Source organism: Felis catus, chromosome F1 (assembly GCF_018350175.1).
Source record: "Felis catus isolate Fca126 chromosome F1, F.catus_Fca126_mat1.0, whole genome shotgun sequence".
In the NCBI taxonomy this organism is placed as follows: Eukaryota; Metazoa; Chordata; class Mammalia; order Carnivora; family Felidae; genus Felis; species Felis catus.
This window is the reverse complement of record NC_058384.1, coordinates 32,704,456-32,719,184: the sequence shown is the minus strand read 5'-3', so window position 1 is coordinate 32,719,184 and position 14,729 is coordinate 32,704,456. Positions and strand designations below refer to the sequence as shown.

The 14,729-nt window shown below is 38.2% G+C and overlaps 1 protein-coding gene across 2 annotated transcripts in view; it reads left to right on the top strand.

Moving 5' to 3' along the window:
- Positions 1-14,729, top strand: part of SYT14 (synaptotagmin 14) — a 245,136-nt gene that overhangs the window by 221,351 nt on the left and 9,056 nt on the right. The window contains exons 7-9 of one of the 2 annotated variants that reach the window (XR_006591459.1): positions 1,428-1,531; positions 1,931-2,136; positions 4,130-4,236. The gene's annotated coding sequence lies outside the window, so the exon portion shown is untranslated. The remainder of the gene's footprint in view (positions 1-1,427; positions 1,532-1,930; positions 2,137-4,129; positions 4,237-14,729) is intronic. The other variant, XR_006591460.1, reaches the window with a different exon arrangement.

The following is a 14,729-nucleotide window of genomic DNA, read 5'->3' as shown; positions in this document are numbered from 1 at the left end:
ATTTCTTGGCCTCCCTTGAAATTAGAAATGGTCATATGACTGAATTCTAGCCAGTGGAATATGAGCAAACAGGATGCGCACCAATTTCCAAGAGGCTTTTTAAGAAATAAATGTGCCTTTTGCATGCCTCCTTTCACCTCCCACTGGCTGGATACAGAGGAAACAGAAAGCCAAGGAAATGGCAAAATCACGAGTTAGAACGATTCTGGGTCACTGAGTCACCTCACAGGAAAGAGACAACCAGATATATTTGCCTTGGAATGTTAACATAAATAAGAAGAAAACCCTCCATTGTATTTGAGCCATTACACATTTTAAAGTCCACTTGTTACTACAAATGATCAAAACCAAAACAAATTTGGGACCTTCCAGAGACGGTCTGTGAGAATGAACATTTGCAATATGTTACATGGGCTTAGCAGCAGGCAGAAACTGGAACCCATGGTATTCAGGGGCAAAACGTTTGATGGAACAGTTGCCTGCTACGCTTGGAAGGGGGTCATGTGACGACTGAACCTGTAGTTCAGGGGAAATGAATGCAAAGAGCCAGAATAACAGCTTATTCAAGATGTTTTCTGCTGAAAAATATTACAGGAAAGCACTAAACTCAGGCAGGAAGTATATGATTTTCATGCAGAGATTGAAGGGAATGGAGAGAGCCCAGAGATTAAGTGCCTTGGGGGCTTAAAATGTTTACTGCTTCTGAACCCCAAATACTAAGACAAAAGACCAAAAGTGGTATTCAGTAAGAAAGGCCTGTCAAGACTGCACAGCTGTGGGGCACCTGGGTGGCTCAGTTGGTTAAGCGTCCAACTTTGGCTCAGGTCATGATCTCACGGTTTGTGGGTTCAAGCCCCACATTGGGCTCTGTGCAGATATGCTCGGTGTCTGGAGCCTGCTTCCGATTCTCTGTCTTCCTCTCTCTTTGCCCTCCCCTGCTCGCACTTTGTCTCTGTCTCTCTCAAAAATAAAATAAAACATTAAAAAAAAAAAAAAGACTGCACAACTAAACAAAGGGACTCACCATGTGGCAAAGATCAGATTTATTTAGTGTTGCCTCACATTCAGAGCAACCTCAGGTAAACTGCATGTTCACGAAGCATGTGCATGAAAATTGTTTAACCCCCCAGGAAGGAGACATGTAGTTCTCAAGGCCTGCTTCAAATGAAATCATAGCATGTAAACCTTCTCAGAAGCTAGAGCAGATGGCCACAGAGATAATGGATAAGGCAGGATAGATCCAGAGTAAATAAAAAACTATTCTAGAGAGAAGTAGGGGTTTTCATTGCTGTGAATCGATGGCTGATGTATGTTTCTCATTATTCCCCTTTTCAATTGAGAATTGTGATTGTATTTAGCCACTTCCTGCTCTACATTATATATTTGGTGGAGTTGGAGAGCAGGTTAACTTGTCTTTAAATTCCCAGGTCACTGAACATGATGAAAAAGAGAGAGCGTCACCAGAGATATGGGACTTGGAAAACATTGCAATCACCGGATGGGACTTGAGGATGTCTTCCTTAGGGAAAATGTAAGCTGTTTAATAAAATCTTTGTTCTCAGGGTGCCTGGTTAGGCGTCCGACTTTGGCTCAGGTCATGATCTCAAGGTCCGTGAGTTTGAGCCCTGCGTCGGGCTCTGTGCTGACAGCTCAGAGCCTGGAGCCTGTTTCAGATTCTGTGTCTCCCTCTCTCTCTGACCCTTCCCCCTTCATGCTCTGTCTCTCTCTGTCTCAAAAATAAATAAACATTAAAAAAAATTAATAAAATCTTTGTTCTCCTCTTCCTGGAGACACGCTACATTTCCCAGCCTTTCTTGCAAATATTTGTAGCTATGTGACCAAGTTCTAGCCAGATGGAATGTGAGTGGGAGTAATAAGCCTCATTTGTAGGCCAAATGCCTCCTTCAGGGTCTCTTTCCCCATCCCTTAGCTGGTTGCAGATGATGACGAGTGTCCAAGGGGACGGTGGAGCCACAAAATGAAAGGAGCTTACATCCTAGAATCACCTTCCCACCAGCCAACAGTTTCTTCAGAAGAAGAAGTGTTACACGGGCAAGAAATGAACTGTGTACTTGAGCTATTACCGATTTCAGGTCTATTTTGTGCTTGCAGCAGCACCTACCTTAACACCAATGAGTAAGTTCATGGTTCCAAGCCAGCAACTAAGACAAATGTGGTGGTGCTATGGCCAAAGGGACAAACTTGCATACAGTATGTGGAAGGACTATGTCTGACACCTGATTTGGGGGGAACCAAAACCAAAGAATGAGGTAGGTCTCAGGAACACCATCTGCCACCACGACCTGAAGAAGTTATTTGTAGGAGCGCTTTTAAGGCTACTAAGAGTAATTCAAAATACTTGTCTCCCCAACTTGACCAAACTAAGAGACACAAGGTCACTTACTGTGACCCAAGAGATGAGGTGGTGGGTTGAATGCCAGAGACGCAACTAAAACCTAGGCATCAAAACCTAGAGACAGAAGTGAAGCACTAAGAACATTAGAAAAATAACAGAGAAAAGGGAGGAAGAAATCCAGCAGCGAGTAAATAACTCAGCAGGATTAAGGCAAAGACGCCGGGAACATTATGAGAGGCAAGATGGCAGCCAGACTGTTTAAAAAATAATAAATAAATAACCTTGAATTCAGTCCAAACACTTTTGGACTCAACCCCATAAATGAGTGAGTTTAAGGATAGTCTGATAGATCAATTAGGAAGCTATTTTTTTTTTAAAAATCCGTGTGTTTTAAAAATATTGACTCACTAGATATAGAGTATAATACCAACAGCCTTAGATTAGGTGGGTAGAGAGGGTTTTTTTAAGTGAGATTTGTGAGGAGCAACTGTCAGTACAGAATGTGACTCTCGATCTCGGGGCTGGGAGTTCGAGCCCCATGCTGGGTATAGAGATTATCTAAAAAACTAAAATCTTTAAAAAAAAAAGTGAGATTTGTGAGACTGTACAGGGAGATTTTCTGGAATGTGATGAATGATTGAACTGGAGTGTGGGGTGACATGTGAAGGGATGGAATGAAATAGAGTGGTTTTGAGGAGCAGGTGAGAGGGGTGACACCACCAAATAAAGGAGTCCAGAGAAGAAGCTGTGCTGTTAACAAACGGCCGATGACATTGTGTGGAAGATATCGATGATTTGGAAACAAAAGGATTGGAATTTAGGAGAGAGGTAAAGACTGGAAGGGGTTTGGGGCATCATGCGAAGCACTGGAATGACTGAGTCACAGGAGCTAAGAGCCCACACAGCCTCTCACGGGACTGGGGGTTCTCAGTACAATATATTGACCTGTTCATAGGTCGTGAAGCTTGTTCACAGCTTCATGAAACAGTATCCGGGCCAAAACAGACATTAATGAATCTGTCTGATAGAGTTTGGGCAAGGGTAGGGGTAGTGTTTTGCTTACTGTCTTTTTTTTTCTTTTTTTGGTATTTATTTATTTTAATTCCATACAATCATTTGGGTAGGAGGTGGGGGTGGTGTTTTGCTTTTTGTCTTTTTTTTATAGTTATTTATTTTAATTGCATGGAATCATCCAAGAAAGTTTATGTTTAATGTGTGTTATTTACCAAGGCAAGAAAAATTATACAAGTACATTTTAGAAACACTTTCATAACCCCTGAAATGAAAAGATTTCTTTTTTAACCATGAAATTTGACTTATGAAACACCATAGCCTCTGTGATTTCTGGTTCATTAATTGATAAAACCTGTATTTCTGACACAGTAATAACTTTTAATAGGAAAACAATACTAAGCCAATATAAACTTTTTTATTTTATTATTTTTAAGTAGGCTCCACACCCAGTGTGGGGCTTGAACTCATGACCCTGAGATCAAGAGTCACATGCTCTGCCAACTGAGCCAGCCAGGCACCCCTAAACTTAAATAATTTTAAATAAACTTTATTTTGGAATAATTTTAGGTTTACAGAAAAAAAGAGATGATAATACCAGAGTTCCCATATGCCCTGCACCCAGTGTCTTCTGTTACTAACAAATGTAAGGTACATTTGTTATAATTAACAAACCAATATTGATATGGTATTAAGTAAACTAAATCCATCATTTAATCAGATTTCCTTAGTTTTTACTTAATGACCTTTTTTCTGTTTCAGGGCATCACATTACATTTAGTCATCCTGTCTCCTTAGGCTCCTCTTGACTGAGAGTTTCTCACTTTTCCTTGTCTTTGATGACCTTGACAGTTTTGAGGAGTATTTTGGTGAGTATTTGGTGAAGTATTTTGTAGAATGTCCCTCAATTAGAATTCAGTGTTTTTCTCATGATTGGATTGAGGTTATGGGTTTTGGGTGGAAGACCACAGGAAGTGTCATTTTCAATGCATTTATCATGCTACCAACATCAGTTATCACTGTTGACATTGACCTTTGATCACCTGGCTAAGGTAGTGTTTGTCAGGTTTCCCCACCATGAAGTTACTCCTTTTTCCTTTTGTATTCTTCAGTCTTTGGAAGCAAGTCTCTGTGTGCCCACTCTTGAGGAGTTACTTAAGTAGTTACACTCTACTGTCTTGAAGGCCAAGTATCTAGATATATTATTTGGAATTCTGTACAGAAGATTTGTCTCTTCTCCCATTTGTTTATTCAGTTATTTATTTAATATCAATAGGGACTCACAGATATTTTATGCTTTAGGTGTGTACTACTATGTTTATTTCATTGTTCAAATTGTTCCGGCTTTGGCAATTGGGAACCCTTTCATTTGGCTCCTGGGTCCTTTTGACGTACCTTCATCACTGTGGGTGGATAATTTTCTTTTCTTTCTCCTAGAAGTTTTATAGTTTTGCATTTTACATTTATGTCTATAATCCATTTTGAGGGGAAAAATTGAAAGACATAAGGTCTGCATCCAGGTTATTTTTTTGCATATGGGTGTCCAGTTATATCACCACCATTTGTTGAAGAGACTTTCTGTTCTCCATTGAATTACCTTTGCTACCTTTTAAAAGATGAGTTGATTATACTATATGAGCCTATTTCTGGGTTCATTATTGTTTTCTATTGATCTATGCTTCTGTTCTTTCACCAATGCCATGGTGTCTTGATTACTGTAGCCTTATAGTAAGTCTTGACTTTGGATACTCTGAGTACACTTATCTCTGTTCTTCATTAATGTGTTGGCTATTCTAGGTCTTTTGTCTTTCTATGTAAACTTTAGAATTAGTTCATCAATATCTGTAAAACAGTTTGTTGCAGCTTTGACTGGGATTGGGTTGAATCTATAGATCACCTTGGAAATATTTTACATCTTAATTATATTGAGTCTTTAATCCAGGAAACAAAATATCTCTTCATTTATTTAGACCTCTAGATGATTTCTTTATCTGAGTTTTGTAGCTTTCTATATATAGATCCTGCACATACTTCGCTAGCTTTATGCCTAATATTTCTTTTCCCTGAGTGCTATTATAAATGGTAATGGTACTTTTTTAGATTTCAAGTTCCAGTTGCTCATTACTGGTTTTTTGGAAAGCAATATACTTGTATATTAATCTTGTGTCCTATGACCTTGCTGTACTCACTTATTAGTTTCTAGAGTTTTTGTTGTTATCAATTCTTTGGGATTTTATACATAGACAATTGCATCCTCTGCAAGCAAAGGCTGTTTTATTTCTTCCTTCCCAGTGTGTATATTTTATTTCCTTTACTTATTGAACTAACTAGAACTTCCAGTACAACATTGAATAGGAATGATGACAGAGAACATCATTGCCTCATCCTAATCTTAGGCAGACAGCATCCAGTCTCTCACCATTAAATGTGTTAGCTGTAGACTTTTGTAGATGTTCCTTATCAAGTTGGGGTGGTTTTCCTTTGTTTTTAGATTGCTGAGAGTTTTTAATCATGAATAGGTATTGATTTTGTCAAATGCTTTTTCCGCATCAATTGATAATGATCATGTGATTTTTCTTCTTTAGCCTGTTGAAATAGATTACACTGATTGATTTTCTGAGGTTGATCCAGCCTTGCATACCTGGAACAAATCTCATTTGGTCATGTTATATAATTCTTGTTATATATTGCTATGTATTCAATTTGCTTCTATTTTGTTGAGGATTTTTACATCTGTTGTAAGAAACATTGGTTTGCAGTTTCCTTCTTTGTGATGTCTTTATCTGGGTAATGCTGGCTTCATAAATGTGGGTAAAATTTGTCTGTGAAAGTATCTGGGCCTGGTGCTTTCTTTTCTTAAAAGTTATTAATTATTGATTCTATTTTTTAATAGAGTAAAGCCTATTTAAATTATCTGTTTCTTTTTATGTGAGTTTTGGTACTTTGTGTCTTTCAAGGGATTTGTCCATTTCATCTAAGTTATCAAATTGGTAGACACAGAGCTGTTAACAATATTCCATTATTATCTGTTTCATGTGCATGGCAACTGTTGTAATACTCCTTTTTTCACTCCTGATGTTAATAATTTGTGTCTCTCGCCTTCCTCACTCCCTCCTTCCCTCATGCCCTCTTTTTCCCTCTCTTTCTCTCTCTCTCATTTCTGTTCTAGCCTAACTAGAAGTTTATCAATTTTACTGATATTTTCTGAGACCATCTTTTGCTTTTGCTTTTCTGCATTCATTTCCTATTTTCAATTCCAGGGATTTCAGTTCAATTTTTATTATGCCTTCTATTCTGCCTGCTTTAGTTTTAAATTGGTCTTTCTCTAGTGTCCTAAGGTGGAAATTTAAATGATTGGTTTTAGATCTTCCGTCTTTTCTACTATATGCTTTTAAAATCTATACATTTCCCTTTAAGCATTGCTTTCATGTAGCCCACAAATTTTGATAAGTTGTATTTTTCATCTTCATTTAGTTTAAAATTTTATTTTTGCTTGAGTTGCTTCTTTGGCCCAGGTTTTATTTAGAAGTGTGTTTCATTTCCAAACAAGAAAAGTATTGATTTTCAGTTTCTTGGCTTTTTGTTTTTGTTTTTGTTTTTGTTTTTAAGAATATGAATGACAGTGTCCAAGCACTACATGTTGGAGCTGAAACCAGAAGTCTTTGGAAAAATTTTTAATCACCTGGGCTTATTTTTCACCTGGCGATATGACTTAATCAGCACAGAGTTATACGTTTTAAGTGACCTGACTCAGGTTATCTAGCACTTACTTAATAAGTGTTTATGTTGTTTTATTTCTTTATCCATCTTTTCATGCTTAACAAAGGAAATTGTGAGCTTTGGCATAGTAACTTCATATGCTTGAGGGACATTATTAAATCAGCAACTTTTGTCCTACATAATACTAGTCCCATCCATAAATCCCGTTTTCCAGCTTTTCCATCTTCTAGATCCTTTTGAACTATCCTAACATCCTCTTACTCTGTGACATTTGAGCCTCTACACAATTATCTATAGAGAGTCAGAATGTGATAAGGGCTTACTTTATGACTCTATATTTTATACCACTTACCTTGCTTTTTCTTTGAGACACAAAATGACTGCGAGGACTCAATTTTGTCTGTTTATAAGCTTTTAAGCAAAAGTTTTGTTTCAACAAAACAAAAATCTTGAGGATTATTTTCAGCCACGGGCAGTATTTTGCTATAGTTGCTCTTAAACAGTCCAGTGCAGATGTTCACCCCAGTGCAGTTTCCCACCCATTCTGTTAACTGAAAGTTGCTGTCTGTTGCATACCATACACACATGTAGATACCGAGAGAATTTGAAAGCAGCAAAAAAATGTTACACTCCACTAGAGGTATGTTTTATATGCATAAGAAACTGCACCCTAGAATATTTATTAAGTATGGGTACGAACTTTACAAGTGACAGGATTTCAGACTAGAAGCATGAGTATGAGAGAGAGTGTATATTTGTGTGTGCATAAAGTCTTCTTTGTGGGAGTCTTCATAATTTACAGAGGACTTTAACCATTTATAGTCTGAATCTATACTGTCGCTTTTGTGATATCAGGTTTTTTTCTTATTTGATAGAAGTAAAATATCAAAGAAAACTATTTTTGCTTGGGCTTTGAGTCATTTAACAAATAATTATTAAACCCCTCCCATGTGTTTAAGACTGTCTCCATCTCAGGGGTGTCTGGGCGGCTCAGTCAGTTAAGCGTCCGACTCTTGATCTCGGCTCAAGTCATGATCTCACGGTTTTTGAGTTCAAGCCTCGTGTTGGGCTCCACTCTGTCAGCACAGAGCCTGTTTGGGATTCTGTCTCTCCCTCTCTCTGCCCCTCTCCTGCTCGCTCTCTCTCTCTCTCAAAATAAATAAATAAACTTAAGGGGGTAAAAAAGGCTGTATCTATCACGGGGATAAAAATCCAAATAACATATGGTTCTTTCCCAAATGAAGCATGTGTTCTGACAGAGGGAAACAGACCTGAAAAGAAGGCAAGGAAAATAATCATTAAAGATGTAATGGTAGAAGTCTGTAAATGATGCCAAGAGCTCAGAAATGCTGTAATGGTTGGTTCTTCTTTGGGACGGGGACACATCAAAAAGGATTCAACAAGGATCTAATACATGTATGCAATCTAGAAAGGGAAATAAACATTCTCTGGAGAATTGGGATGAAGGGGTAGCTGATTGAGCACAGGCATGTAGACATAGGCAGCAAATTTAAAACATACACAAAGTAAACAGAATAGAAAAAATTGCATGTACCGCTCACCCAGATTTAATAGTTACCAACATTTTGTCACTCTTACATTATCTATATATTCTACATACATATATCTACATTATCTATATATATACATATTTCCCACACTCCCTTAATTTTTTAATTGTTTTTGAGTTTTTAAGGTAAATTTTACATACATTGAAATACACAAATAGTTGTATAATTTTGACCAGTGTTTGTACCTTTATAAACACACCTCTATCACACCATCCACCATTTCCATCCACTAAGAGTGTTGTCTTGTATCACTTCTTAGTCTCACTCCAAAGCAACCTCCAGTCAATGTATTCATCTTACATTAATTTTGCCTTTTCTCGAATTTCAAATAAATGGAATCATACAGTACATACTCTTCATTTCCAGCTCCTTTTGTTCAGCATAAGATCTTTGAGATTCATCTGTGTTGTTGCATGTATCAGTGCTTTATTCCTTTTGATAGCTGGATAATATCCCATTGTATGGATATACCACAATTTCTGTATCCAGTCTCCTTGTTCGTTTCCTATCGCTGCATAAGAAAGCACTGCAAACTAAGTGGCTTAAAAAACTCCATGAATTCACTCATGAACCTGCATTTTGTGGATGGCATGGAAGAGAGAGCTTCTTCGTGTTCTATACAGCATCAACTGGGGTGACTCAAAGACTGGAGGTTGCTTGATAGATAGAAGCCAGAATCATCTGAAGACTCATCCACATACCCGGTGGTTGGTGCTGTCATCTGGGACCTTAGCTGGGGCCTTGGCTTCCACAAAGCCTGGCAGTTGGTCTCCAAAACAAGCATCACAAGAGAACAAGGCAGAAGTGCATGGCATTTTTATGAGCTGCCTCAGCAATCATGGAGCATCACTTTCTTCCTACTCTTTGCCATCAGGTTTTAGGTTCTGTTTAGGTTCCTTCATTTCCTTTCAATGAAGCCCAGGCTTGCAGCTGAGTGGTTTTATCAGACTTTTTGCCCATCGAAGGTTAAGGCTCCAATGGCCTCTTTTCATTTTGTACCATCTTTCTTCCTTTCAGTCCCAGCAGTGGCTTTTTCTGTATTAATTTCCAATCCACTCCATGCAGTAAAAGCCTCATCACAGATCTCTTTAAGAAAAACCCTTCTCCATTTAGGAACCTCTGTGACAGACATCCTCTCGATGAGATGACACCCTACGATCTTAAGAAAGATTTTTACCTGTTTGAAAAGGTTTATAAAGCACCATCTTAAGTACGTCTGAGGTCTTAACAAAGATTTTCAGTCATGACCTTAGCTTCATATTTAGACCACATTCTTTTTTTTTGGAACACCATTAATTTTCCCAGAAGCTATTTCTTTTTTTTTTTTTTAATTTTTTTTTTCAACATTTATTTATTTTTGGGACAGAGAGAGACAGAGCATGAACGGGGGAGGGGCAGAGAGAGAGGGAGACACAGAATCGGAAACAGGCTCCAGGCTCCGAGCCATCAGCCCAGAGCCTGACGCGGGGCTCGAACTCACGGACCGCGAGATCGTGACCTGGCTGAAGTGGGACGCTTAACCGACTGCGCCACCCAGGCGCCCCTCCCAGAAGCTATTTCTTAATTTGAGCATCATTCACCATCTGGAGAGGCTGAAAATGAGAAACAGCATACCCAGCAATTCCTGGCTCCTTATAAATTTAATCGTTCTTTCTCTTACCTCTTTTCTAATGTGTAGCCCCTGAGAAGTCAGGTAGCAATCCCAATACTCCACCCGCAAATCTCCTTAACTAGGTCATTGACTGCATTAGGTACATTGACTAGTTTCCATATTATGTAAGGTGACTTCAGGCACAACTCTTCATCACTGTAAAAGAAAGGTCTTCTTTCCAATAACATGTTCCTCAATTTCTTTTCAGCCCCTGCTGACAGTCTCTGGGGCCTTTAGGTGCCTGCAAATCCTCTCCTTGAGGCCCTTCCGGCTTCTGCCCACCTCCCAGTCCCCAAGCCAGTGCCACATGTTTCAGGTTTTGTTTCAGCTGCTGTCTACCCCTAGGGACCAAGATGTGTTCCAGATCTCTATCGCTAACAAACCACCCCACACTTGGTGGCTTAAAAGAACAACAATCATTTCTTTTACTCATGAATTTGCCACTTGGGCAGAACTTAGCAGAGACACCTCATCTCTGCTCCACACAATGTCAGCTGGGAGAACTCACTGACTGGAAATGATTCATGAGCGAGGGCTAAAATCATCTGAAGGCTCATTCACGTGCCTGGTGGTTGATACTGTGCTGTCTGCTGGGACACCTATGCACCAACTCTCCTGGTTTCCAGCAGCATGGTGGCTGGGTTCCAAGAGCAAGTGCCCCAAAAGAACGAGGGAGAGTGTGTGGCCTTTGTATGACCTAGCCTTGGAAGTCACAGAGTGTCATTTCCTCCATTCTCTATTGGTTTATGTAGTGACAAAGGTCTATCCAGGTACAAGTCAAATGTAGCAGATGTGATAAAAGATGGCAGCCATCTCGAAGATAATCTACTACCCTACTGTTGAGGGATATGATTTAGCTTTAACCTGTAGTTTGAACTTGTATCTTATTCACAATTCTAGATTCTAAATGATATTTTTAGGGATTTCCCTAAGACCAAACCCATTTTCAAGGAACAGTAATTAACATATTTTGAAGAATGCAGTGGAGGCTTTCAAATTCTGAAAGAGTTTTTGAAATATTTTGAACAAAGGCATCATGTTGGAAAGACTGTTTGGACCTATATAGAATTCTAACTCAACTTTTTAAAGCACATTGTTTATATGTGTAAATTTTTTTAAAATTTTTAATGTTTATTTATTTTTGAGAGAGAGACAGAGTGCAAGCAGGGGAGGGACAGAGAGAGAGGGAGGCACCGAATCCAAAGCAGGCTCCAGGCTCTGAGCTGTTAGCACAGAGCCTGGCATGGAGCTCGAACTCATGAGCCGTGAGATCATGACCTGAGCCGAAGTCAGATGCTTAAAACTGAGCCACCCAGGCACCCCTATATGTGTAATTTGATGCATTGTCTATGTTGACTGTTAGGTTGTCACTATCAACGAGAGAGTGAAATTTTTCAGGCAAGGGGCAGAAGAATTTCTGCTAATTTCAGACTAATGCCCCAATATCTGCCAATAATTTATGAGAACACAGTATTGTTAATTATTAGCATGCTTGATTTTTCTTTCCCATCAACTATTGTATACTTCCTGTGAAGACAATCCAAGATTATATAATAATCCTATTATATGCTTAATTATTCTAAGAGGTAGCCTTTTAAAAGTTGGTTGTAAGATCTCTTTTGCTAAACTCTGTATCTGAAGGAGAATATAACTGACACAGACTTTTAGGGAAATTCCCAGGAAGTACCCAATATATAAACCTTTCTGCTATATCTGAGATACCCAACTGCATGGAGAATATTCTATAGGGATAGAGAAGATGCTTCCTCTCTTGTAAACTTCTAACTATAAACATCAATCCTGAGTACATATTTCCTTGCCGCCCCTCTGCCATTTATATAAGGGAGAAAGGCAAGAAAAAAATGAACAATCATTGGAAATGATATGGAAATGTGGAAAATCAGTTGTGATTGTTTAGTCTCATTAGTTGAGACCAGTCAGAGAAGAATCTCACGTACCAGGAGAGTGACAACTCAAAGCTGATTAATAAAAGATAAGTTATATATTCGTGAAAAATTAGCAGGTTTCACCCGAGTGTTTTTCTATATGTACTTGCTATATAGGTATAACATTTTAAATCAGTGTTAATAGTTACAAGTTCAACTTTTAAAACATATTTTATTTTATTTTTAATAATTTATTGTCAAATTAGCTAACATGCAGTGTATACAGTGTAATCTTGGCTTCAAGAGTAGATTCCCATGATTCATCACTCACATACAACACCCAGTGCTCATCCCAAGTACCCTCCTCAATGCCCAAAAAAAATATTTTAAAAGAAATTTTCATGTTTACATGTCCAAGAAGCATGCCTAGAATTGGACCGTATTCATTCAGTTGGGACCATCTATTACTAAGACCTTAATGCAATCTACTGTTTCTCTGCACTAACTACAGAAGGAAGGAAATACACGACCTTTTGAGTATCAGACTTGCAAATATAATCACAGAAAGGTTCATGGATTTATTGTTTCAGAAAAGAATTTAAGTATGATTTTAGAGTATGCCATCTTTAGGAGGCTTGCTATAGCTCCTCAGCTTTCCCTCCTAACTTTAACCACTAACCTATTTTTCAAAGTTCTGTGGTCTCTTTTAATTGATTCTTAATTTCACCCTACTTTGTTATTGAGAACATTTTCTAAATAACAAACCTTCTTTAACCCTGTACAGATAATCAGTTGGCTACATAGGAAATTTTAAAAGGTGAAAGCGAATTTGGTTGTTCATATTATTCAAGATTGTTTAATCTTTATTTCTTGAAAACCATTAGTGGATGGTTGCCTTCTCATTGACACTACAAACACAATCTCTTTACTCCCAATAAAATTCTTTCTGATTCTCTCATTGACTTTGATCTTGTTTTGAATGGTTCTCTCTTTGACAGCAACAGAGTGAAAGGTCTTGAAGGGCATTTGGGAAGTTAAGTAGAGGAGGGAAGGACAGGAAAAAGGCTCGGGGTTTTCAATTCTTAGTATCAATGGCTCTCAAATTTTCACTTGCTTAAGAATCACCTGGAAAGTGAGGAGTGTTAAAAATACAGATTTTCAGGCCTCATCCTCACAGATGCATTCTGAGGCCTCCCAAAGGCGAATTAGATTTACCTCTAGGGCCAACTAAGTCTTGACTGGATCCATGCATCATTCCCTCTCCACTTGGTGATTTTACCAATCACCCTTTCCTGTTCCTGCCCTCTGAAAATATTTTAAGTGTTTCTTCTGAAGTAGCTTGAACCTGGGGCTAAATCCTGACGTAGCCCATAAAAACTTCAGGTGCGGAGTCTACTTTCAAGCATCTTCAGACTTTGAGTGTATTTGTGGTCTTTGGGGGTCTACAACTGTTACCTGGCAACTCACCATAACCAGCCCAGATTCAAGGGGAGTGAAACTAGACTCCATCTCTTAATGGGAGGCATAGCAGAGACTTTACAGCCATCTTTTTTTTTAAAGAGATCTACTTTTATGATATGATTTTGTTACTTGGAACATGAACATCTTTCTATAGCACATAGTGTGAGAGCAAACAGAAAGTGAAATGGGTGATTGAATACAATTAAGAAAAAATTCAGATCATTGGATCAGTGAGGCAGATGTGGCTATTTCATATTTGGATTTCTTTAACTTTGCAAAACTATCTTCACATATATTTAGACACCAGGTGTCAGCACAACCTTGAGCTCAATTAATTTTCATCAAAATATCCAGATAATTGGGTAGGGAAAATTTGGTCTAAGGACAGCACTGTAGCTCACCTTCTCTATTTTGTGTCAGGCATTCTGCTTAGTTATTTCATAGCAATGATTTTTAAATGCTATATATAAACTCAAAGCGATGCTCAAAAATAATAGATAAAGCACACAACCATAGGAAAGCAATAAAATGTATCCAATGGGATAGCATAAGTCATATATATTTTACAGACACAATTTATATGGTAGTAAATCCCTAATATGATTATAAACAATGTCTGAAGTTTACTGTTTGTTTTGTGCCTAATTACAAGTCATACATCTCGGACTATTAATAATAGAATGCTACTTCTACATATACATGTTATCGCTAACATGTACCTGCTCAGGCTCAAGCAGAATCCGAGCAACTGTTTCCAATGGTAAGTTAAAGAAGACGTTTTTCTAGATTTCCATTTTTTATAATAAGAATTTATTTGTATCCCTCCACTGACAGAATCTTACCCAGACCAAAGTGCTTAGGAGTAAAGCCAGACAATTACCTACTGATAAAAAGGCCAATTCAACAAAAAGACATAACGATCCTAAATGTGTATGCATTACTAGGAGAATCTTTGCATTCATCCTCAGCTATTAGGATAAACTTGCTGGGTCACAGTATGTACATTTTTAAGCCTTCTGATAAATCTTTATATCGCCCTCCAGAAAGGTTGTACCAGTTTTTATTCCTAGCCA